This window comes from Anomaloglossus baeobatrachus, unplaced genomic scaffold, assembly GCF_048569485.1.
Source record: "Anomaloglossus baeobatrachus isolate aAnoBae1 unplaced genomic scaffold, aAnoBae1.hap1 Scaffold_404, whole genome shotgun sequence".
NCBI lineage: Eukaryota > Metazoa > Chordata > Amphibia > Anura > Aromobatidae > Anomaloglossus > Anomaloglossus baeobatrachus.
The window spans coordinates 39,367-61,093 of record NW_027443376.1 but is presented as its reverse complement, the minus strand read 5'-3'; the positions used below and the strand labels follow the sequence as shown (position 1 = coordinate 61,093).

Genomic DNA, 21,727 nt, shown 5'->3' with positions numbered 1-21,727 from the left:
AAACCGAAAATACATCAACAGGCAGGCTACAGAAAAGCTTACTAACAAAAGTTAGAGAGGGGCTTTCTCAGAGGGCTTTTTACAGTTTGTCTATTCCCAATTAGCCGGTTTAGTATACTTAATGAAAGTACTAATTCTTTCATAGGCCGCCCATTCTTAGTATTTGACGTTCAGGTAACAACAGGTAACTTTATTTGGAGTGGAAGCAGAGAGATAACACCAGATGCCAATTGTAGATCCTCTCACACCTGTGGTCACTGCAGCATCTGACTCCACTTTGTCCAAAAGGGATCTATTCCATTCAATTACACATGATCTAGATTAGACTGACAACAAGATACTGCACGGGACATAGCAGAGTTGGTGAAGTTGAGTGGTGATGAGTTTGCTATTTGGATGAATAAAGCAAGTAAAAAGTGTGTTAGATAAAAATTCATTTCAATTCGCTAATCGGGCTAATATGAATCAGGTGAATCGAGTTCTGCTTTTGGAAACTGGGTTAAGAAGGGGTGCACCGTTCCTGGAGGTACTGCAATACCAGGTCAATGCGTGGAGTGGACAGAGCAAGCTCTTTTTCCATCTCCCTGTTCTAAAAATCCATTTAATATATGGTCCCCAGATAGGGGACGTATCAGATATTAAACTGATAAGAACAGATCACGTTTCAAACAAGCTTTATTAAACTCAGTCATTACAAACAAAAAGTCACACTTTAGATACACAACACAGTTACTTGAGCACATGAAACGCATCATAAAACCCAAATCAGGTATTTACAGGTACAGTAAAATATCACATAAAATCACATAAACATACATAAAACCAGCATTTTACTTAAAACATGAGATAAAATACATTAAAAGCAATACAGTAAAAGACATAGAATCACAAATAAAATATGATTATAAATACATAAAAGTGTTCCATATCTGGAGACACCATGCCTTTTTTGCTTCCAATGTTCCCTGTTTTTTGCAGTCTCTCAAATAATACGTGTACATGGTACATAATGCAAGACCTATACAGTCTTTCACAGGGATGCAATCATGCTTGAACAGTAAAATATTTCTGGTTTTCCATAGAGCCTCTTTAAAACTGTTAATTATGAGCCATGCGATTTTTGCCTGGTGCATGGTAGGACAATCAATTATACCGTATAACACCACATCACAATTTAGGGTGCGCAACCCACACACCCATTTCAGGAGCGTGCCCACTGCCTGCCATACCTCTTGTGCGTAAGCACAATACCAGAACAGGTGGAACACCGTCTCCTCCTGGGCACACCTGTCTCTTGGGCATCTGGCACTGGCCACAAGTCCCCTACGATGTTGGAAGGCCCTGGTGGGGAGACATTGGTGGACTATTTGCCAGGCCAGATCCTTTTGCGTATTACTAAGAGCAGGGCATGAGACGTTGTTCCAAATTAATCGGCACCTAGACGGGGAAAAATTAGCCACATCCTCCATAATCTCATGACCCTTACAGGCGGCTGTCAACTTTCGCTGATTTGACAAGACTCCCTTGTCCACATTTATCAAATCATATTCAGATATAATAGTCTCTAAAATCTTATATTGTTTCGGAGGGGATAAAAGGACAGGACGATTAGGTAAAATATCAACATGCAGTTTTTTAAAAACATACCCCGTGCTGTACCTTAAAAAACAAGTAAAAGCCCCAGCATTATTCAAACTTTTGTAACAAAACACAAAAAACTTTATTAATAAAAACAACTTTAGGTCAGGGAGTCCCTTGCCACCATTCCTTTTACTCTTACATACAGTTATTCTCTTTAATTTTTCCATTTTGGAGTTCCACAGAAAATAAAAGATGGGTTTCATTAGTCTTTTAAAGTATAGGGAATTTGGAGGAAACACCATCGCTGCGTACAAAATGATGGGGAGCAGGATCATTTTTATGATTAGAATCTTCCCCTCCATAGTAAGTTTTCTTAGCTGCCATAATGATATTTTTTGACTCAATCTTGTGAGAACCAGGTCCCAGTTCTTACACCCATCATTTTGCTCATCAAAGTGGATCCCCAAAATATTTATCCCATCATTTTGGACCGGTATCTTTGGTGGCTCGGGCTCCCATTGACCTACAATAAAACAATCACATTTTTCTTTATTTAATTTAAAACCGGATCCAGCACTAAAAATCTCCGTATCCAGCACTGCTCTGTTTATGGCAGCGGAGCTGGTACAATATACAGACACATCATCCATGTATGCTAACGCTTTTACCTGGGCTCCCCCACCTCCAGGAACAGGGATCCCCCTAACCACCTTGTCCTCACGTAAACGGCACAAGAGTGGTTCTATAGCACAAACAAACAGTAAGGGGGACATGGGGCAACCCTGTTTTACCCCGGATCGGAGGGCGACCTCTTTTGTTAAAAAACCATTTATTAAAATCTGCGCATACGTGTCATTGTATAAAAGCTTAATTTTACCAATAAAACCAACAGGAAACCCCATCTTTTTTAAAACACTAAAAAGATAAAAGTGTGATACCCTGTCAAAAGCTTTTTTAAAATCAAGGGATAAAATGGCTATAGGCTGCTTGCGATCCTTCTGGTACCAGATCAGGTCCCGTATAAGGTTAAGATGCTCCCAGATGGACCGTCCGGGGATACCGCAGACCTGATCTGGATGAATCACACTTTTAATAACACTTTTAATACGGCTGCTTAAAATTTTAGCCAATATCTTATAATCAGTATTTAAAAGAGAGATAGGCCTCCAGTTTTCTAAATTTGCCTTATCACCTTTTTTAAAGATCAGGGTAATCACACATTTCTTCCAAGAATAGGGTATAAGATTGTCTTTAAAAACCTCATTAAAAACTCCCATAAGATCATCTTTAATAACATCCCAGAAAACATGATAAAACTCTATGGGGAGACCGTCTGACCCTGGAGCTTTACCTTTTTGAAAATCTTTTAGGGCTCCCTCCACCTCCGCCATGTTTATTTCCTCAGACAGGAGGTCCTTGTCCTCGGTGGATAAAAAGAGGGATAAAAAATTCAAATTATCATTAAAACAAGACTGATCAATGTGTTTGAGGTTAAAAAGGTTGCTAAAAAAGTTAAAAGCCTCCTCTAGCATTCCCTTTGATGATGTCTGACCTCCCAACTCCCGTATAAAATTCTTCCTCTCCCCCACTTTTTTAAAAAAATATCTAGAGCATGTCTCATCTTCTTCCAAATGTTTTACTCGGGAATTAAATATTATCTCTTTTCCTTTTTGGTCAAGAAAGTTCTGGATCTCAATTTTTAACTCAGTAATGTCCTCCTCTGCCCCAGGGACTCCCCACCCTTTTAACTTATGTAGAGTCTCCAATCTAACATTGAGATCCCTGAAACACCTTCTCTTTTCCCGGGCCCGCCTCCTACCCACAGTGACAAAGAAATTCCGTATGCGATACTTAACTCCATCCCACCAATTAGACATGGATTGCTCTGGACATTTCTTACTCCTCCATATTTTATATTGAGCAATAAATGCAGCCCGGGTTTCCTCATCCTGTAATGAACATGTATTTAGTTTCCAGGAGCGTTTGCCCACTTTCTCCTCATCTGCATATTCTAAATCTGCATATATGAGGGCGTGGTCTGAAAAAATATTTGTCATGAGTCCGGCTGATTTAGGGGTAAAAGAATCTGAGGAGGGAAGAATAAAATCAATACGGGAAGAGACAGTACCATTACTCCATGTGTACCCTGGGTCAGACGGGTGAATTTTTTTCCAGGCATCCTGCAATTTAAAATCAGATAAAATATGCTTGACTTGACATGAGGTTTTGTCTGGTTTTCTGGTATTGTCACCACCTCCTCTCCCCTCTCCCAACATCACACAGTTAAAATCCCCTCCCACCACCACAGGGGATGGACCTGTTAAAAACAACTGCATGTCATTAAAAAGAGAGGAGCGTTCATTTTTTTCAGGGGGAGCATAAATATTAATAAAACGACAAGTAAAACCATTAAAAACTGCATGTGTTAACAAAGCACGGCCTGGAGAAATTTCTGTGACAGATAAAATCTTAACATCTTTGTTTTTAAATAAAATCCCCACTCCAGCAGCCTTATTCATGTTAGACCCCGACCAGACAGAGGGCCCTAATGTCCAGTCTTTTTTAATGTCAGAGTATGTAAGGTCATGGCCAATGGCGCATTCCTGCAAGAAAAAAATGTCAAAGTTCAAGGTCATTAGCCATGCAAACAGGGCCACTCTTCTGATCGGGCTTTTTAAGCTCCTCACATTCAGTGAGGCTATTTTGATGTCCGCCATTAAATGTTTATGTTAAGACCAGAACTTTCAGAGTCCGAGAGATGGGAACAATCAAATATAGATGGAACAGTGTTCATACTACCGGTATCATCGGAGTCAGAGTCCACACATTCTGGGTCCACATTTGACCCTATCGGGCTGTTGGCTGGAATGGACACATGAGGACCCATCCGCCTCTTTTTCATTTCCTGGTCCCTCTCATTTCGGCCTCTTTTTGCGCAGGTGCTCAGGTCCATCTGGTCCCCCTGCCCAAGGGGTACTATGTCCAAAGTGTCCTGGTCATCCGGAGGTGGTCCCTGCACATCAGGGTGGACATCTGGCTGGACGTCTTGGATAACATCACAGGGAGCATCTGGCTTGTCCTCATGGTGGTCAACAGAGTGGTCATCAGGGGGGACATCCGTCTGGACACCTGGTTGGTCTGCAATAACGCTGTCATCCCTCTCCGACACGGTCCCGGACTGGGCCTCCATCGTGGATTCAGGAACTACCGAGCAGCCTGGCTGACTCGGCCTTCCCCCAGAACCGCTCCGGGGGGATCCCAACTCCCCGCCAGGTGTAACCTGGCAACCTGCAGGAGTGGGTGATGACTCAGCATTACAGGGGGGAGCTGAGTCAGTAGCGCTTACCACAACCGGGTCGGGTCTCCTTCGTCCAATAAGCACATCTGCAAAGCTGGCGACTAGGGACCCCGTCTTGGCCATACCCGCATGGGAAGGCACTCCTGCGGAACTTGCCGCAGGTGTCTGGGGACCCCCGGACCGCCTAGGCCGTAACGGACAGCTGTTAAATAGATGGGTACACAGACCGCATCCGCTGCAGATCTTATCACTTGTGCAATCTTTAGAGGTATGACCCCATTGACCACAGTTATGGCACTCACTAACTTTTTCGTTCTTGCACTCATGCTGCAAGTGACCAAGACCGCCACACTTCCGACATCTGCGAGGTTGCCCATTGTAGAATAGGTATCCAATGTTTTTTCCCAGCACTACCGTGGAGGGGGGGTGTACATGGCCCTCTGAACTCTCTGGGTCCGGGTTAAATCGCACCAAAAACCGGCGTTTGCCATTCCAAATCTCGTTAATGGTGTGCACATTCCCCACAAAGCGAACAGAGGTGCAGAAACGCCTAAGGTACAACTCAATGTCGTGCTCACTGACATACGGGTTGTACATGTACACCACCACAGGGGTCTCGCCTTCACTATACAGGTAAGTGAAAACCACCCCCTCCAATAGCTGGTCATGGATCGCACCCTTCACTCGCCCTTGGAAAGTGCTACAGGCAGTCTTGGTCCTCAACGTCAGGATGTACGTGCACTGCCCCCTCTCCTGCAGACAGTACACATCCTCTTTCCTTACGCCCAAGAGGTCTCGCAACAGACGGTTGTAGAACGCCTCTCCATTTCCACAACCAAAGTGGTCTTTCGGAACCTCGATTTTCACCGAGTTTTGAAGCTGGCCGGAGCCAGAAGTAAATTGCTGAATGCACGGCATTGTACCAGCAATAACTTGACAAAAAGCCTACCGTTTCTCACGGGCTCGGCCTTTCGCCGGGGGATCACCGCTCGTTGCCCGAGGACTAATCCGGCTCCCTAATAGCAGCAGGGGGGTGAAGTCCCACCGTGAGGTGAGACGATCCCCCCAGGCCAAGGAGCCGGGTACCTCGAGCACCTTCCAGCCAAAACCAAGCACAAAACCGTGAAGCTCTGCACCTGATCTCAGCCAAAAGGCCGAGAAGCGATAACCAGAATTGGTTTGGGCCTCGAGTGGCACCCTGGCCTATGCCGGACACATCTTAGGGAGAGAGAGCGAGAGGGAGACAAACCCACGCCTACACAAGACATTTTGTCACCCAAGCCAACCCTTGAAAAGGCTGCTTTGCAGAGCAAAAACAAGAAGAATGGTGCGTTTTGCAGCCGCCGCCCACTGCAATGAATCTGAATAACTCCTCCTTTAGGGCGCAAGCAACTCCCCTCCCCCTTGCAGTCTTTCCAATTCACGATACAAAAAGACGGACAGGACAGGTTGCCTGACTTTCCGTCACTGCCACCCTTTGCCATCCTTACCCGTAGAAAGCCCTTTCATCATCCCCAAACCCTAATCTTTTCCCTTTCCTTCCCAGCCCCCAAACCCTGCCCTCTGTACCTTTCTCACCACCCGCTTCCCTTCTCCTGTCATCCCCCTACCACCCGGGAAAAAAAGAGATTGCCCCCTCCTTCCACTAGCCCACCCTCCCACCCAAAGAACAACTTCTTCTGCGCAGCTTGTTTTCTAGGCAGCAGCGCTATTGTGATGTCATCGGGGGGCATTGTGACAAGCCGCCAGTGTTCCGTCTCTTCATGTTGTGCACTGTTCAAACCGAAAATACATCAACAGGCAGGCTACAGAAAAGCTTACTAACAAAGGTTAGAGAGGGGCTTTCTCAGAGGGCTTTTTACAGTTTGTCTATTCCCAATTAGCCGGTTTAGTATACTTAATGAAAGTACTAATTCTTTCATAGGCCGCCCATTCTTAGTATTTGACGTTCAGGTAACAACAGGTAACTTTATTTGGAGTGGAAGCAGAGAGATAACACCAGATGCCAATTGTAGATCCTCTCACACCTGTGGTCACTGCAGCATCTGACTCCACTTTGTCCAAAAGGGATCTATTCCATTCAATTACACATGATCTAGATTAGACTGACAACAAGATACTGCACGGGACATAGCAGAGTTGGTGAAGTTGAGTGGTGATGAGTTTGCTATTTGGATGAATAAAGCAAGTAAAAAGTGTGTTAGATAAAAATTCATTTCAATTCGCTAATCGGGCTAATATGAATCAGGTGAATCGAGTTCTGCTTTTGGAAACTGGGTTAAGAAGGGGTGCACCGTTCCTGGAGGTACTGCAATACCAGGTCAATGCGTGGAGTGGACAGAGCAAGCTCTTTTTCCATCTCCCTGTTCTAAAAATCCATTTAATATATGGTCCCCAGATAGGGGACGTATCAGATATTAAACTGATAAGAACAGATACTACACTTGATCTTAGCCAAAAGGCCGAGAAGCGATAACCAGAATTGGTTTGGGCCTCGAGTGGCACCCTGGCCTATGCCGGACACATCTTAGGGAGAGAGAGCGAGAGGGAGACAAACCCACGCCTACACAAGACATTTTGTCACCCAAGCCAACCCTTGAAAAGGCTGCTTTGCAGAGCAAAAACAAGAAGAATGGTGCGTTTTGCAGCCGCCGCCCACTGCAATGAATCTGAATAACTCCTCCTTTAGGGCGCAAGCAACTCCCCTCCCCCTTGCAGTCTTTCCAATTCACGATACAAAAAGACGGACAGGACAGGTTGCCTGACTTTCCGTCACTGCCACCCTTTGCCATCCTTACCCGTAGAAAGCCCTTTCATCATCCCCAAACCCTAATCTTTTCCCTTTCCTTCCCAGCCCCCAAACCCTGCCCTCTGTACCTTTCTCACCACCCGCTTCCCTTCTCCTGTCATCCCCCTACCACCCGGGAAAAAAAGAGATTGCCCCCTCCTTCCACTAGCCCACCCTCCCACCCAAAGAACAACTTCTTCTGCGCAGCTTGTTTTCTAGGCAGCAGCGCTATTGTGATGTCATCGGGGGGCATTGTGACAAGCCGCCAGTGTTCCGTCTCTTCATGTTGTGCACTGTTCAAACCGAAAATACATCAACAGGCAGGCTACAGAAAAGCTTACTAACAAAGGTTAGAGAGGGGCTTTCTCAGAGGGCTTTTTACAGTTTGTCTATTCCCAATTAGCCGGTTTAGTATACTTAATGAAAGTACTAATTCTTTCATAGGCCGCCCATTCTTAGTATTTGACGTTCAGGTAACAACAGGTAACTTTATTTGGAGTGGAAGCAGAGAGATAACACCAGATGCCAATTGTAGATCCTCTCACACCTGTGGTCACTGCAGCATCTGACTCCACTTTGTCCAAAAGGGATCTATTCCATTCAATTACACATGATCTAGATTAGACTGACAACAAGATACTGCACGGGACATAGCAGAGTTGGTGAAGTTGAGTGGTGATGAGTTTGCTATTTGGATGAATAAAGCAAGTAAAAAGTGTGTTAGATAAAAATTCATTTCAATTCGCTAATCGGGCTAATATGAATCAGGTGAATCGAGTTCTGCTTTTGGAAACTGGGTTAAGAAGGGGTGCACCGTTCCTGGAGGTACTGCAATACCAGGTCAATGCGTGGAGTGGACAGAGCAAGCTCTTTTTCCATCTCCCTGTTCTAAAAATCCATTTAATATATGGTCCCCAGATAGGGGACGTATCAGATATTAAACTGATAAGAACAGATACTACACTTGATCTTAGCCAAAAGGCCGAGAAGCGATAACCAGAATTGGTTTGGGCCTCGAGTGGCACCCTGGCCTATGCCGGACACATCTTAGGGAGAGAGAGCGAGAGGGAGACAAACCCACGCCTACACAAGACATTTTGTCACCCAAGCCAACCCTTGAAAAGGCTGCTTTGCAGAGCAAAAACAAGAAGAATGGTGCGTTTTGCAGCCGCCGCCCACTGCAATGAATCTGAATAACTCCTCCTTTAGGGCGCAAGCAACTCCCCTCCCCCTTGCAGTCTTTCCAATTCACGATACAAAAAGACGGACAGGACAGGTTGCCTGACTTTCCGTCACTGCCACCCTTTGCCATCCTTACCCGTAGAAAGCCCTTTCATCATCCCCAAACCCTAATCTTTTCCCTTTCCTTCCCAGCCCCCAAACCCTGCCCTCTGTACCTTTCTCACCACCCGCTTCCCTTCTCCTGTCATCCCCCTACCACCCGGGAAAAAAAGAGATTGCCCCCTCCTTCCACTAGCCCACCCTCCCACCCAAAGAACAACTTCTTCTGCGCAGCTTGTTTTCTAGGCAGCAGCGCTATTGTGATGTCATCGGGGGGCATTGTGACAAGCCGCCAGTGTTCCGTCTCTTCATGTTGTGCACTGTTCAAACCGAAAATACATCAACAGGCAGGCTACAGAAAAGCTTACTAACAAAGGTTAGAGAGGGGCTTTCTCAGAGGGCTTTTTACAGTTTGTCTATTCCCAATTAGCCGGTTTAGTATACTTAATGAAAGTACTAATTCTTTCATAGGCCGCCCATTCTTAGTATTTGACGTTCAGGTAACAACAGGTAACTTTATTTGGAGTGGAAGCAGAGAGATAACACCAGATGCCAATTGTAGATCCTCTCACACCTGTGGTCACTGCAGCATCTGACTCCACTTTGTCCAAAAGGGATCTATTCCATTCAATTACACATGATCTAGATTAGACTGACAACAAGATACTGCACGGGACATAGCAGAGTTGGTGAAGTTGAGTGGTGATGAGTTTGCTATTTGGATGAATAAAGCAAGTAAAAAGTGTGTTAGATAAAAATTCATTTCAATTCGCTAATCGGGCTAATATGAATCAGGTGAATCGAGTTCTGCTTTTGGAAACTGGGTTAAGAAGGGGTGCACCGTTCCTGGAGGTACTGCAATACCAGGTCAATGTGTGGAGTGGACAGAGCAAGCTCTTTTTCCATCTCCCTGTTCTAAAAATCCATTTAATATATGGTCCCCAGATAGGGGACGTATCAGATATTAAACTGATAAGAACAGATTTTGATTTAATGAAGCTTTCCAAAGCACCGCAAAAATGCATGACCGAAGTCACACCAAAAACAGTGCAAAGGCTAGGATTCGTGTGGACCCCTCCGTGAGAAGAGGATCCCCAAAAATCAACCCCGTCCCTCCGAGCCAGAAGGCCACAGCGAGGGTCAGGGATCTTCGGTGCTCCCCCAAGCCGAAGCCTGGTTGAGCCTTGTTGTTGCTCCCAGCGTCCACCGAGGCATCTTACCCAAGTGGAGTAGGGCGCTACTAGTCGTTGGTTTCGCAGCCGAGACTGCCCGGACCGTCAACCGGTGTTGGTTTCTCAGCCCAAGGCTGACCGGACCTCCAACCGGGTGTTGGTTTCTCAGCCAAAGCTGACCCGGACCTCCAACCAGGTGTTGGTTTCTCAGCCCAAAGCTGACCGGACCTCCGACCGGGATTATAAAAATTTCCCTTCTTAGCCAGAAGGCCGGGATAGGGCAATATGCTTGAAAAGTATGAATAGGCAAGGCGCGGCGTGCGACAGAGTCTGAGGCTTACCAGGGTCCCAACCTAGCAAGTTCAGACTCCCTCCAGGGTGTCCATTCCTGGGGCACATTGCACCATAACCCCCACACTTACTCAGTCTAATAGCCTCGATCCTGGTAGGGCCATGGTTTCCTCTAGATGGATATACTATCCTCCCAAAGTACTAACAAGCGCAACCTTCCAGTGTGCATTGCATCATTGTACTAAGGTGGCCAGAGCCTTAAACCACCTTTTCGAACGATACTACACTTGATCTTAGCCAAAAGGCCGAGAAGCGATAACCAGAATTGGTTTGGGCCTCGAGTGGCACCCTGGCCTATGCCGGACACATCTTAGGGAGAGAGAGCGAGAGGGAGACAAACCCACGCCTACACAAGACATTTTGTCACCCAAGCCAACCCTTGAAAAGGCTGCTTTGCAGAGCAAAAACAAGAAGAATGGTGCGTTTTGCAGCCGCCGCCCACTGCAATGAATCTGAATAACTCCTCCTTTAGGGCGCAAGCAACTCCCCTCCCCCTTGCAGTCTTTCCAATTCACGATACAAAAAGACGGACAGGACAGGTTGCCTGACTTTCCGTCACTGCCACCCTTTGCCATCCTTACCCGTAGAAAGCCCTTTCATCATCCCCAAACCCTAATCTTTTCCCTTTCCTTCCCAGCCCCCAAACCCTGCCCTCTGTACCTTTCTCACCACCCGCTTCCCTTCTCCTGTCATCCCCCTACCACCCGGGAAAAAAAGAGATTGCCCCCTCCTTCCACTAGCCCACCCTCCCACCCAAAGAACAACTTCTTCTGCGCAGCTTGTTTTCTAGGCAGCAGCGCTATTGTGATGTCATCGGGGGGCATTGTGACAAGCCGCCAGTGTTCCGTCTCTTCATGTTGTGCACTGTTCAAACCGAAAATACATCAACAGGCAGGCTACAGAAAAGCTTACTAACAAAGGTTAGAGAGGGGCTTTCTCAGAGGGCTTTTTACAGTTTGTCTATTCTCAATTAGCCGGTTTAGTATACTTAATGAAAGTACTAATTCTTTCATAGGCCGCCCATTCTTAGTATTTGACGTTCAGGTAACAACAGGTAACTTTATTTGGAGTGGAAGCAGAGAGATAACACCAGATGCCAATTGTAGATCCTCTCACACCTGTGGTCACTGCAGCATCTGACTCCACTTTGTCCAAAAGGGATCTATTCCATTCAATTACACATGATCTAGATTAGACTGACAACAAGATACTGCACGGGACATAGCAGAGTTGGTGAAGTTGAGTGGTGATGAGTTTGCTATTTGGATGAATAAAGCAAGTAAAAAGTGTGTTAGATAAAAATTCATTTCAATTCGCTAATCGGGCTAATATGAATCAGGTGAATCGAGTTCTGCTTTTGGAAACTGGGTTAAGAAGGGGTGCACCGTTCCTGGAGGTACTGCAATACCAGGTCAATGCGTGGAGTGGACAGAGCAAGCTCTTTTTCCATCTCCCTGTTCTAAAAATCCATTTAATATATGGTCCCCAGATAGGGGACGTATCAGATATTAAACTGATAAGAACAGATACTACACTTGATCTTAGCCAAAAGGCCGAGAAGCGATAACCAGAATTGGTTTGGGCCTCGAGTGGCACCCTGGCCTATGCCGGACACATCTTAGGGAGAGAGAGCGAGAGGGAGACAAACCCACGCCTACACAAGACATTTTGTCACCCAAGCCAACCCTTGAAAAGGCTGCTTTGCAGAGCAAAAACAAGAAGAATGGTGCGTTTTGCAGCCGCCGCCCACTGCAATGAATCTGAATAACTCCTCCTTTAGGGCGCAAGCAACTCCCCTCCCCCTTGCAGTCTTTCCAATTCACGATACAAAAAGACGGACAGGACAGGTTGCCTGACTTTCCGTCACTGCCACCCTTTGCCATCCTTACCCGTAGAAAGCCCTTTCATCATCCCCAAACCCTAATCTTTTCCCTTTCCTTCCCAGCCCCCAAACCCTGCCCTCTGTACCTTTCTCACCACCCGCTTCCCTTCTCCTGTCATCCCCCTACCACCCGGGAAAAAAAGAGATTGCCCCCTCCTTCCACTAGCCCACCCTCCCACCCAAAGAACAACTTCTTCTGCGCAGCTTGTTTTCTAGGCAGCAGCGCTATTGTGATGTCATCGGGGGGCATTGTGACAAGCCGCCAGTGTTCCGTCTCTTCATGTTGTGCACTGTTCAAACCGAAAATACATCAACAGGCAGGCTACAGAAAAGCTTACTAACAAAGGTTAGAGAGGGGCTTTCTCAGAGGGCTTTTTACAGTTTGTCTATTCCCAATTAGCCGGTTTAGTATACTTAATGAAAGTACTAATTCTTTCATAGGCCGCCCATTCTTAGTATTTGACGTTCAGGTAACAACAGGTAACTTTATTTGGAGTGGAAGCAGAGAGATAACACCAGATGCCAATTGTAGATCCTCTCACACCTGTGGTCACTGCAGCATCTGACTCCACTTTGTCCAAAAGGGATCTATTCCATTCAATTACACATGATCTAGATTAGACTGACAACAAGATACTGCACGGGACATAGCAGAGTTGGTGAAGTTGAGTGGTGATGAGTTTGCTATTTGGATGAATAAAGCAAGTAAAAAGTGTGTTAGATAAAAATTCATTTCAATTCGCTAATCGGGCTAATATGAATCAGGTGAATCGAGTTCTGCTTTTGGAAACTGGGTTAAGAAGGGGTGCACCGTTCCTGGAGGTACTGCAATACCAGGTCAATGCGTGGAGTGGACAGAGCAAGCTCTTTTTCCATCTCCCTGTTCTAAAAATCCATTTAATATATGGTCCCCAGATAGGGGACGTATCAGATATTAAACTGATAAGAATAGATACTACACTTGATCTTAGCCAAAAGGCCGAGAAGCGATAACCAGAATTGGTTTGGGCCTCGAGTGGCACCCTGGCCTATGCCGGACACATCTTAGGGAGAGAGAGCGAGAGGGAGACAAACCCACGCCTACACAAGACATTTTGTCACCCAAGCCAACCCTTGAAAAGGCTGCTTTGCAGAGCAAAAACAAGAAGAATGGTGCGTTTTGCAGCCGCCGCCCACTGCAATGAATCTGAATAACTCCTCCTTTAGGGCGCAAGCAACTCCCCTCCCCCTTGCAGTCTTTCCAATTCACGATACAAAAAGACGGACAGGACAGGTTGCCTGACTTTCCGTCACTGCCACCCTTTGCCATCCTTACCCGTAGAAAGCCCTTTCATCATCCCCAAACCCTAATCTTTTCCCTTTCCTTCCCAGCCCCCAAACTCTGCCCTCTGTACCTTTCTCACCACCCGCTTCCCTTCTCCTGTCATCCCCCTACCACCCGGGAAAAAAAGAGATTGCCCCCTCCTTCCACTAGCCCACCCTCCCACCCAAAGAACAACTTCTTCTGCGCAGCTTGTTTTCTAGGCAGCAGCGCTATTGTGATGTCATCGGGGGGCATTGTGACAAGCCGCCAGTGTTCCGTCTCTTCATGTTGTGCACTGTTCAAACCGAAAATACATCAACAGGCAGGCTACAGAAAAGCTTACTAACAAAGGTTAGAGAGGGGCTTTCTCAGAGGGCTTTTTACAGTTTGTCTATTCCCAATTAGCCGGTTTAGTATACTTAATGAAAGTACTAATTCTTTCATAGGCCGCCCATTCTTAGTATTTGACGTTCAGGTAACAACAGGTAACTTTATTTGGAGTGGAAGCAGAGAGATAACACCAGATGCCAATTGTAGATCCTCTCACACCTGTGGTCACTGCAGCATCTGACTCCACTTTGTCCAAAAGGGATCTATTCCATTCAATTACACATGATCTAGATTAGACTGACAACAAGATACTGCACGGGACATAGCAGAGTTGGTGAAGTTGAGTGGTGATGAGTTTGCTATTTGGATGAATAAAGCAAGTAAAAAGTGTGTTAGATAAAAATTCATTTCAATTCGCTAATCGGGCTAATATGAATCAGGTGAATCGAGTTCTGCTTTTGGAAACTGGGTTAAGAAGGGGTGCACCGTTCCTGGAGGTACTGCAATACCAGGTCAATGCGTGGAGTGGACAGAGCAAGCTCTTTTTCCATCTCCCTGTTCTAAAAATCCATTTAATATATGGTCCCCAGATAGGGGACGTATCAGATATTAAACTGATAAGAACAGATACTACACTTGATCTTAGCCAAAAGGCCGAGAAGCGATAACCAGAATTGGTTTGGGCCTCGAGTGGCACCCTGGCCTATGCCGGACACATCTTAGGGAGAGAGAGCGAGAGGGAGACAAACCCACGCCTACACAAGACATTTTGTCACCCAAGCCAACCCTTGAAAAGGCTGCTTTGCAGAGCAAAAACAAGAAGAATGGTGCGTTTTGCAGCCGCCGCCCACTGCAATGAATCTGAATAACTCCTCCTTTAGGGCGCAAGCAACTCCCCTCCCCCTTGCAGTCTTTCCAATTCACGATACAAAAAGACGAACAGGACAGGTTGCCTGACTTTCCGTCACTGCCACCCTTTGCCATCCTTACCCGTAGAAAGCCCTTTCATCATCCCCAAACCCTAATCTTTTCCCTTTCCTTCCCAGCCCCCAAACCCTGCCCTCTGTACCTTTCTCACCACCCGCTTCCCTTCTCCTGTCATCCCCCTACCACCCGGGAAAAAAAGAGATTGCCCCCTCCTTCCACTAGCCCACCCTCCCACCCAAAGAACAACTTCTTCTGCGCAGCTTGTTTTCTAGGCAGCAGCGCTATTGTGATGTCATCGGGGGGCATTGTGACAAGCCGCCAGTGTTCCGTCTCTTCATGTTGTGCACTGTTCAAACCGAAAATACATCAACAGGCAGGCTACAGAAAAGCTTACTAACAAAGGTTAGAGAGGGGCTTTCTCAGAGGGCTTTTTACAGTTTGTCTATTCCCAATTAGCCGGTTTAGTATACTTAATGAAAGTACTAATTCTTTCATAGGCCGCCCATTCTTAGTATTTGACGTTCAGGTAACAACAGGTAACTTTATTTGGAGTGGAAGCAGAGAGATAACACCAGATGCCAATTGTAGATCCTCTCACACCTGTGGTCACTGCAGCATCTGACTCCACTTTGTCCAAAAGGGATCTATTCCATTCAATTACACATGATCTAGATTAGACTGACAACAAGATACTGCACGGGACATAGCAGAGTTGGTGAAGTTGAGTGGTGATGAGTTTGCTATTTGGATGAATAAAGCAAGTAAAAAGTGTGTTAGATAAAAATTCATTTCAATTCGCTAATCGGGCTAATATGAATCAGGTGAATCGAGTTCTGCTTTTGGAAACTGGGTTAAGAAGGGGTGCACCGTTCCTGGAGGTACTGCAATACCAGGTCAATGCGTGGAGTGGACAGAGCAAGCTCTTTTTCCATCTCCCTGTTCTAAAAATCCATTTAATATATGGTCCCCAGATAGGGGACGTATCAGATATTAAACTGATAAGAACAGATTTTTGATTTAATGAAGCTTTCCAAAGCACCGCAAAAATGCATGACCGAAGTCACACCAAAAACAGTGCAAAGGCTAGGATTCGTGTGGACCCCTCCGTGAGAAGAGGATCCCCAAAAATCAACCCCGTCCCTCCGAGCCAGAAGGCCACAGCGAGGGTCAGGGATCTTCGGTGCTCCCCCAAGCCGAAGCCTGGTTGAGCCTTGTTGTTGCTCCCAGCGTCCACCGAGGCATCTTACCCAAGTGGAGTAGGGAGCTACTAGTCGTTGGTTTCGCAGCCGAGACTGCCCGGACCGTCAACCGGTGTTGGTTTCTCAGCCCAAGGCTGACCGGACCTCCAACCGGGTGTTGGTTTCTCAGCCCAAGGCTGACCGGACCTCCAACCGGGTGTTGGTTTCTCAGCCCAAGGCTAACCGGACCTCCAACCGGGTGTTGGTTTCTCAGCCAAAGCTGACCCGGACCTCCAACCGGGTGTTGGTTTCTCAGCCCAAAGCTGACCGGACCTCCGACCGGGATTATAAAAATTTCCCTTCTTAGCCAGAAGGCCGGGATAGGGCAATATGCTTGGAAAGTATGAATAGGCAAGGCGCGGCGTGCGACAGAGTCTGAGGCTTACCAGGGTCCCAACCTAGCAAGTTCAGACTCCCTCCAGGGTGTCCATTCCTGGGGCACATTGCACCATAACCCCCACACTTACTCAGTCTAATAGCCTCGATCCTGGTAGGGCCATGGTTTCCTCTAGATGGATATACTATCCTCCCAAAGTACTAACAAGCGCAACCTTCCAGTGTGCATTGCATCATTGTACTAAGGTGGCCGGAGCCTTAAACCACCTTTTCGAACGATACTACACTTGATCTTAGCCAAAAGGCCGAGAAGCGATAACCAGAATTGGTTTGGGCCTCGAGTGGCACCCTGGCCTATGCCGGACACATCTTAGGGAGAGAGAGCGAGAGGGAGACAAACCCACGCCTACACAAGACATTTTGTCACCCAAGCCAACCCTTGAAAAGGCTGCTTTGCAGAGCAAAAACAAGAAGAATGGTGCGTTTTGCAGCCGCCGCCCACTGCAATGAATCTGAATAACTCCTCCTTTAGGGCGCAAGCAACTCCCCTCCCCCTTGCAGTCTTTCCAATTCACGATACAAAAAGACGGACAGGACAGGTTGCCTGACTTTCCGTCACTGCCACCCTTTGCCATCCTTACCCGTAGAAAGCCCTTTCATCATCCCCAAACCCTAATCTTTTCCCTTTCCTTCCCAGCCCCCAAACCCTGCCCTCTGTACCTTTCTCACCACCCGCTTCCCTTCTCCTGTCATCCCCCTACCACCCGGGAAAAAAAGAGATTGCCCCCTCCTTCCACTAGCCCACCCTCCCACCCAAAGAACAACTTCTTCTGCGCAGCTTGTTTTCTAGGCAGCAGCGCTATTGTGATGTCATCGGGGGGCATTGTGACAAGCCGCCAGTGTTCCGTCTCTTCATGTTGTGCACTGTTCAAACCGAAAATACATCAACAGGCAGGCTACAGAAAAGCTTACTAACAAAGGTTAGAGAGGGGCTTTCTCAGAGGGCTTTTTACAGTTTGTCTATTCCCAATTAGCCGGTTTAGTATACTTAATGAAAGTACTAATTCTTTCATAGGCCGCCCATTCTTAGTATTTGACGTTCAGGTAACAACAGGTAACTTTATTTGGAGTGGAAGCAGAGAGATAACACCAGATGCCAATTGTAGATCCTCTCACACCTGTGGTCACTGCAGCATCTGACTCCACTTTGTCCAAAAGGGATCTATTCCATTCAATTACACATGATCTAGATTAGACTGACAACAAGATACTGCACGGGACATAGCAGAGTTGGTGAAGTTGAGTGGTGATGAGTTTGCTATTTGGATGAATAAAGCAAGTAAAAAGTGTGTTAGATAAAAATTCATTTCAATTCGCTAATCGGGCTAATATGAATCAGGTGAATCGAGTTCTGCTTTTGGAAACTGGGTTAAGAAGGGGTGCACCGTTCCTGGAGGTACTGCAATACCAGGTCAATGCGTGGAGTGGACAGAGCAAGCTCTTTTTCCATCTCCCTGTTCTAAAAATCCATTTAATATATGGTCCCCAGATAGGGGACGTATCAGATATTAAACTGATAAGAACAGATACTACACTTGATCTTAGCCAAAAGGCCGAGAAGCGATAACCAGAATTGGTTTGGGCCTCGAGTGGCACCCTGGCCTATGCCGGACACATCTTAGGGAGAGAGAGCGAGAGGGAGACAAACCCACGCCTACACAAGACATTTTGTCACCCAAGCCAACCCTTGAAAAGGCTGCTTTGCAGAGCAAAAACAAGAAGAATGGTGCGTTTTGCAGCCGCCGCCCACTGCAATGAATCTGAATAACTCCTCCTTTAGGGCGCAAGCAACTCCCCTCCCCCTTGCAGTCTTTCCAATTCACGATACAAAAAGACGGACAGGACAGGTTGCCTGACTTTCCGTCACTGCCACCCTTTGCCATCCTTACCCGTAGAAAGCCCTTTCATCATCCCCAAACCCTAATCTTTTCCCTTTCCTTCCCAGCCCCCAAACCCTGCCCTCTGTACCTTTCTCACCACCCGCTTCCCTTCTCCTGTCATCCCCCTACCACCCGGGAAAAAAAGAGATTGCCCCCTCCTTCCACTAGCCCACCCTCCCACCCAAAGAACAACTTCTTCTGCGCAGCTTGTTTTCTAGGCAGCAGCGCTATTGTGATGTCATCGGGGGGCATTGTGACAAGCCGCCAGTGTTCCGTCTCTTCATGTTGTGCACTGTTCAAACCGAAAATACATCAACAGGCAGGCTACAGAAAAGCTTACTAACAAAGGTTAGAGAGGGGCTTTCTCAGAGGGCTTTTTACAGTTTGTCTATTCCCAATTAGCCGGTTTAGTATACTTAATGAAAGTACTAATTCTTTCATAGGCCGCCCATTCTTAGTATTTGACGTTCAGGTAACAACAGGTAACTTTATTTGGAGTGGAAGCAGAGAGATAACACCAGATGCCAATTGTAGATCCTCTCACACCTGTGGTCACTGCAGCATCTGACTCCACTTTGTCCAAAAGGGATCTATTCCATTCAATTACACATGATCTAGATTAGACTGACAACAAGATACTGCACGGGACATAGCAGAGTTGGTGAAGTTGAGTGGTGATGAGTTTGCTATTTGGATGAATAAAGCAAGTAAAAAGTGTGTTAGATAAAAATTCATTTCAATTCGCTAATCGGGCTAATATGAATCAGGTGAATCGAGTTCTGCTTTTGGAAACTGGGTTAAGAAGGGGTGCACCGTTCCTGGAGGTACTGCAATACCAGGTCAATGCGTGGAGTGGACAGAGCAAGCTCTTTTTCCATCTCCCTGTTCTAAAAATCCATTTAATATATGGTCCCCAGATAGGGGACGTATCAGATATTAAACTGATAAGAACAGATACTACACTTGATCTTAGCCAAAAGGCCGAGAAGCGATAACCAGAATTGGTTTGGGCCTCGAGTGGCACCCTGGCCTATGCCGGACACATCTTAGGGAGAGAGAGCGAGAGGGAGACAAACCCACGCCTACACAAGACATTTTGTCACCCAAGCCAACCCTTGAAAAGGCTGCTTTGCAGAGCAAAAACAAGAAGAATGGTGCGTTTTGCAGCCGCCGCCCACTGCAATGAATCTGAATAACTCCTCCTTTAGGGCGCAAGCAACTCCCCTCCCCCTTGCAGTCTTTCCAATTCACGATACAAAAAGACGGACAGGACAGGTTGCCTGACTTTCCGTCACTGCCACCCTTTGCCATCCTTACCCGTAGAAAGCCCTTTCATCATCCCCAAACCCTAATCTTTTCCCTTTCCTTCCCAGCCCCCAAACCCTGCCCTCTGTACCTTTCTCACCACCCGCTTCCCTTCTCCTGTCATCCCCCTACCACCCGGGAAAAAAAGAGATTGCCCCCTCCTTCCACTAGCCCACCCTCCCACCCAAAGAACAACTTCTTCTGCGCAGCTTGTTTTCTAGGCAGCAGCGCTATTGTGATGTCATCGGGGGGCATTGTGACAAGCCGCCAGTGTTCCGTCTCTTCATGTTGTGCACTGTTCAAACCGAAAATACATCAACAGGCAGGCTACAGAAAAGCTTACTAACAAAGGTTAGAGAGGGGCTTTCTCAGAGGGCTTTTTACAGTTTGTCTATTCCCAATTAGCCGGTTTAGTATACTTAATGAAAGTACTAATTCTTTCATAGGCCGCCCATTCTTAGTATTTGACGTTCAGGTAACAACAGGTAACTTTATTTGGAGTGGAAGCAGAGAGATAACACCAGATGCCAATTGTAGATCCTCTCACACCTGTGGTCACTGCAGCATCTGACTCCACTTTGTCCAAAAGGGATCTATTCCATTCAATTACACATGATCTAGATTAGACTGACAACAAGATACTGCACGGGACATAGCAGAGTTGGTGAAGTTGAGTGGTGATGAGTTTGCTATTTGGATGAATAAAGCAAGTAAAAAGTGTGTTAGATAAAAATTCATTTCAATTCGCTAATCGGGCTAATATGAATCAGGTGAATCGAGTTCTGCTTTTGGAAACTGGGTTAAGAAGGGGTGCACCGTTCCTGGAGGTACTGCAATACCAGGTCAATGCGTGGAGTGGACAGAGCAAGCTCTTTTTCCATCTCCCTGTTCTAAAAATCCATTTAATATATGGTCCCCAGATAGGGGACGTATCAGATATTAAACTGATAAGAACAGATACTACACTTGATCTTAGCCAAAAGGCCGAGAAGCGATAACCAGAATTGGTTTGGGCCTCGAGTGGCACCCTGGCCTATGCCGGACACATCTTAGGGAGAGAGAGCGAGAGGGAGACAAACCCACGCCTACACAAGACATTTTGTCACCCAAGCCAACCCTTGAAAAGGCTGCTTTGCAGAGCAAAAACAAGAAGAATGGTGCGTTTTGCAGCCGCCGCCCACTGCAATGAATCTGAATAACTCCTCCTTTAGGGCGCAAGCAACTCCCCTCCCCCTTGCAGTCTTTCCAATTCACGATACAAAAAGACGGACAGGACAGGTTGCCTGACTTTCCGTCACTGCCACCCTTTGCCATCCTTACCCGTAGAAAGCCCTTTCATCATCCCCAAACCCTAATCTTTTCCCTTTCCTTCCCAGCCCCCAAACCCTGCCCTCTGTACCTTTCTCACCACCCGCTTCCCTTCTCCTGTCATCCCCCTACCACCCGGGAAAAAAAGAGATTGCCCCCTCCTTCCACTAGCCCACCCTCCCACCCAAAGAACAACTTCTTCTGCGCAGCTTGTTTTCTAGGCAGCAGCGCTATTGTGATGTCATCGGGGGGCATTGTGACAAGCCGCCAGTGTTCCGTCTCTTCATGTTGTGCACTGTTCAAACCGAAAATACATCAACAGGCAGGCTACAGAAAAGCTTACTAACAAAGGTTAGAGAGGGGCTTTCTCAGAGGGCTTTTTACAGTTTGTCTATTCCCAATTAGCCGGTTTAGTATACTTAATGAAAGTACTAATTCTTTCATAGGCCGCCCATTCTTAGTATTTGACGTTCAGGTAACAACAGGTAACTTTATTTGGAGTGGAAGCAGAGAGATAACACCAGATGCCAATTGTAGATCCTCTCACACCTGTGGTCACTGCAGCATCTGACTCCACTTTGTCCAAAAGGGATCTATTCCATTCAATTACACATGATCTAGATTAGACTGACAACAAGATACTGCACGGGACATAGCAGAGTTGGTGAAGTTGAGTGGTGATGAGTT

The 21,727-nt window shown here is 46.6% G+C and overlaps 10 non-coding genes and 3 pseudogenes across 10 annotated transcripts; all 13 read right to left on the bottom strand.

The window, feature by feature from the left end:
* Positions 1–504: 504 nt before the first annotated feature.
* On the bottom strand, positions 505–677 carry LOC142277009 (U2 spliceosomal RNA; annotated as a pseudogene).
* Positions 678–7,162: 6,485 nt separating this feature from the next.
* On the bottom strand, positions 7,163–7,353 carry LOC142277032 (U2 spliceosomal RNA). The gene has a single exon (XR_012740393.1). It is a non-coding gene; the product is annotated as a U2 spliceosomal RNA (small nuclear RNA).
* Positions 7,354–8,470: 1,117 nt separating this feature from the next.
* Positions 8,471–8,661, bottom strand: LOC142277031 (U2 spliceosomal RNA). The gene has a single exon (XR_012740392.1). It is a non-coding gene; the product is annotated as a U2 spliceosomal RNA (small nuclear RNA).
* A 1,117-nt stretch (positions 8,662–9,778) lies between these two features.
* On the bottom strand, positions 9,779–9,973 carry LOC142276996 (U2 spliceosomal RNA). The gene has a single exon (XR_012740370.1). It is a non-coding gene; the product is annotated as a U2 spliceosomal RNA (small nuclear RNA).
* A 613-nt stretch (positions 9,974–10,586) lies between these two features.
* Positions 10,587–10,728, bottom strand: LOC142277015 (U2 spliceosomal RNA; annotated as a pseudogene).
* Positions 10,729–11,845: 1,117 nt separating this feature from the next.
* On the bottom strand, positions 11,846–12,036 carry LOC142277030 (U2 spliceosomal RNA). Its single transcript, XR_012740391.1, has one exon. It is a non-coding gene; the product is annotated as a U2 spliceosomal RNA (small nuclear RNA).
* Positions 12,037–13,153: 1,117 nt separating this feature from the next.
* LOC142276970 (U2 spliceosomal RNA) lies at positions 13,154–13,344 on the bottom strand. Its single transcript, XR_012740348.1, has one exon. It is a non-coding gene; the product is annotated as a U2 spliceosomal RNA (small nuclear RNA).
* A 1,117-nt stretch (positions 13,345–14,461) lies between these two features.
* Positions 14,462–14,652, bottom strand: LOC142277029 (U2 spliceosomal RNA). The gene has a single exon (XR_012740390.1). It is a non-coding gene; the product is annotated as a U2 spliceosomal RNA (small nuclear RNA).
* A 1,117-nt stretch (positions 14,653–15,769) lies between these two features.
* Positions 15,770–15,965, bottom strand: LOC142276991 (U2 spliceosomal RNA). Its single transcript, XR_012740365.1, has one exon. It is a non-coding gene; the product is annotated as a U2 spliceosomal RNA (small nuclear RNA).
* Positions 15,966–16,662: 697 nt separating this feature from the next.
* Positions 16,663–16,804, bottom strand: LOC142277017 (U2 spliceosomal RNA; annotated as a pseudogene).
* A 1,117-nt stretch (positions 16,805–17,921) lies between these two features.
* Positions 17,922–18,112, bottom strand: LOC142277028 (U2 spliceosomal RNA). Its single transcript, XR_012740389.1, has one exon. It is a non-coding gene; the product is annotated as a U2 spliceosomal RNA (small nuclear RNA).
* Positions 18,113–19,229: 1,117 nt separating this feature from the next.
* LOC142277027 (U2 spliceosomal RNA) lies at positions 19,230–19,420 on the bottom strand. Its single transcript, XR_012740388.1, has one exon. It is a non-coding gene; the product is annotated as a U2 spliceosomal RNA (small nuclear RNA).
* Positions 19,421–20,537: 1,117 nt separating this feature from the next.
* LOC142277025 (U2 spliceosomal RNA) lies at positions 20,538–20,728 on the bottom strand. Its single transcript, XR_012740386.1, has one exon. It is a non-coding gene; the product is annotated as a U2 spliceosomal RNA (small nuclear RNA).
* Between the last annotated feature and the right edge of the window lie 999 nt (positions 20,729–21,727).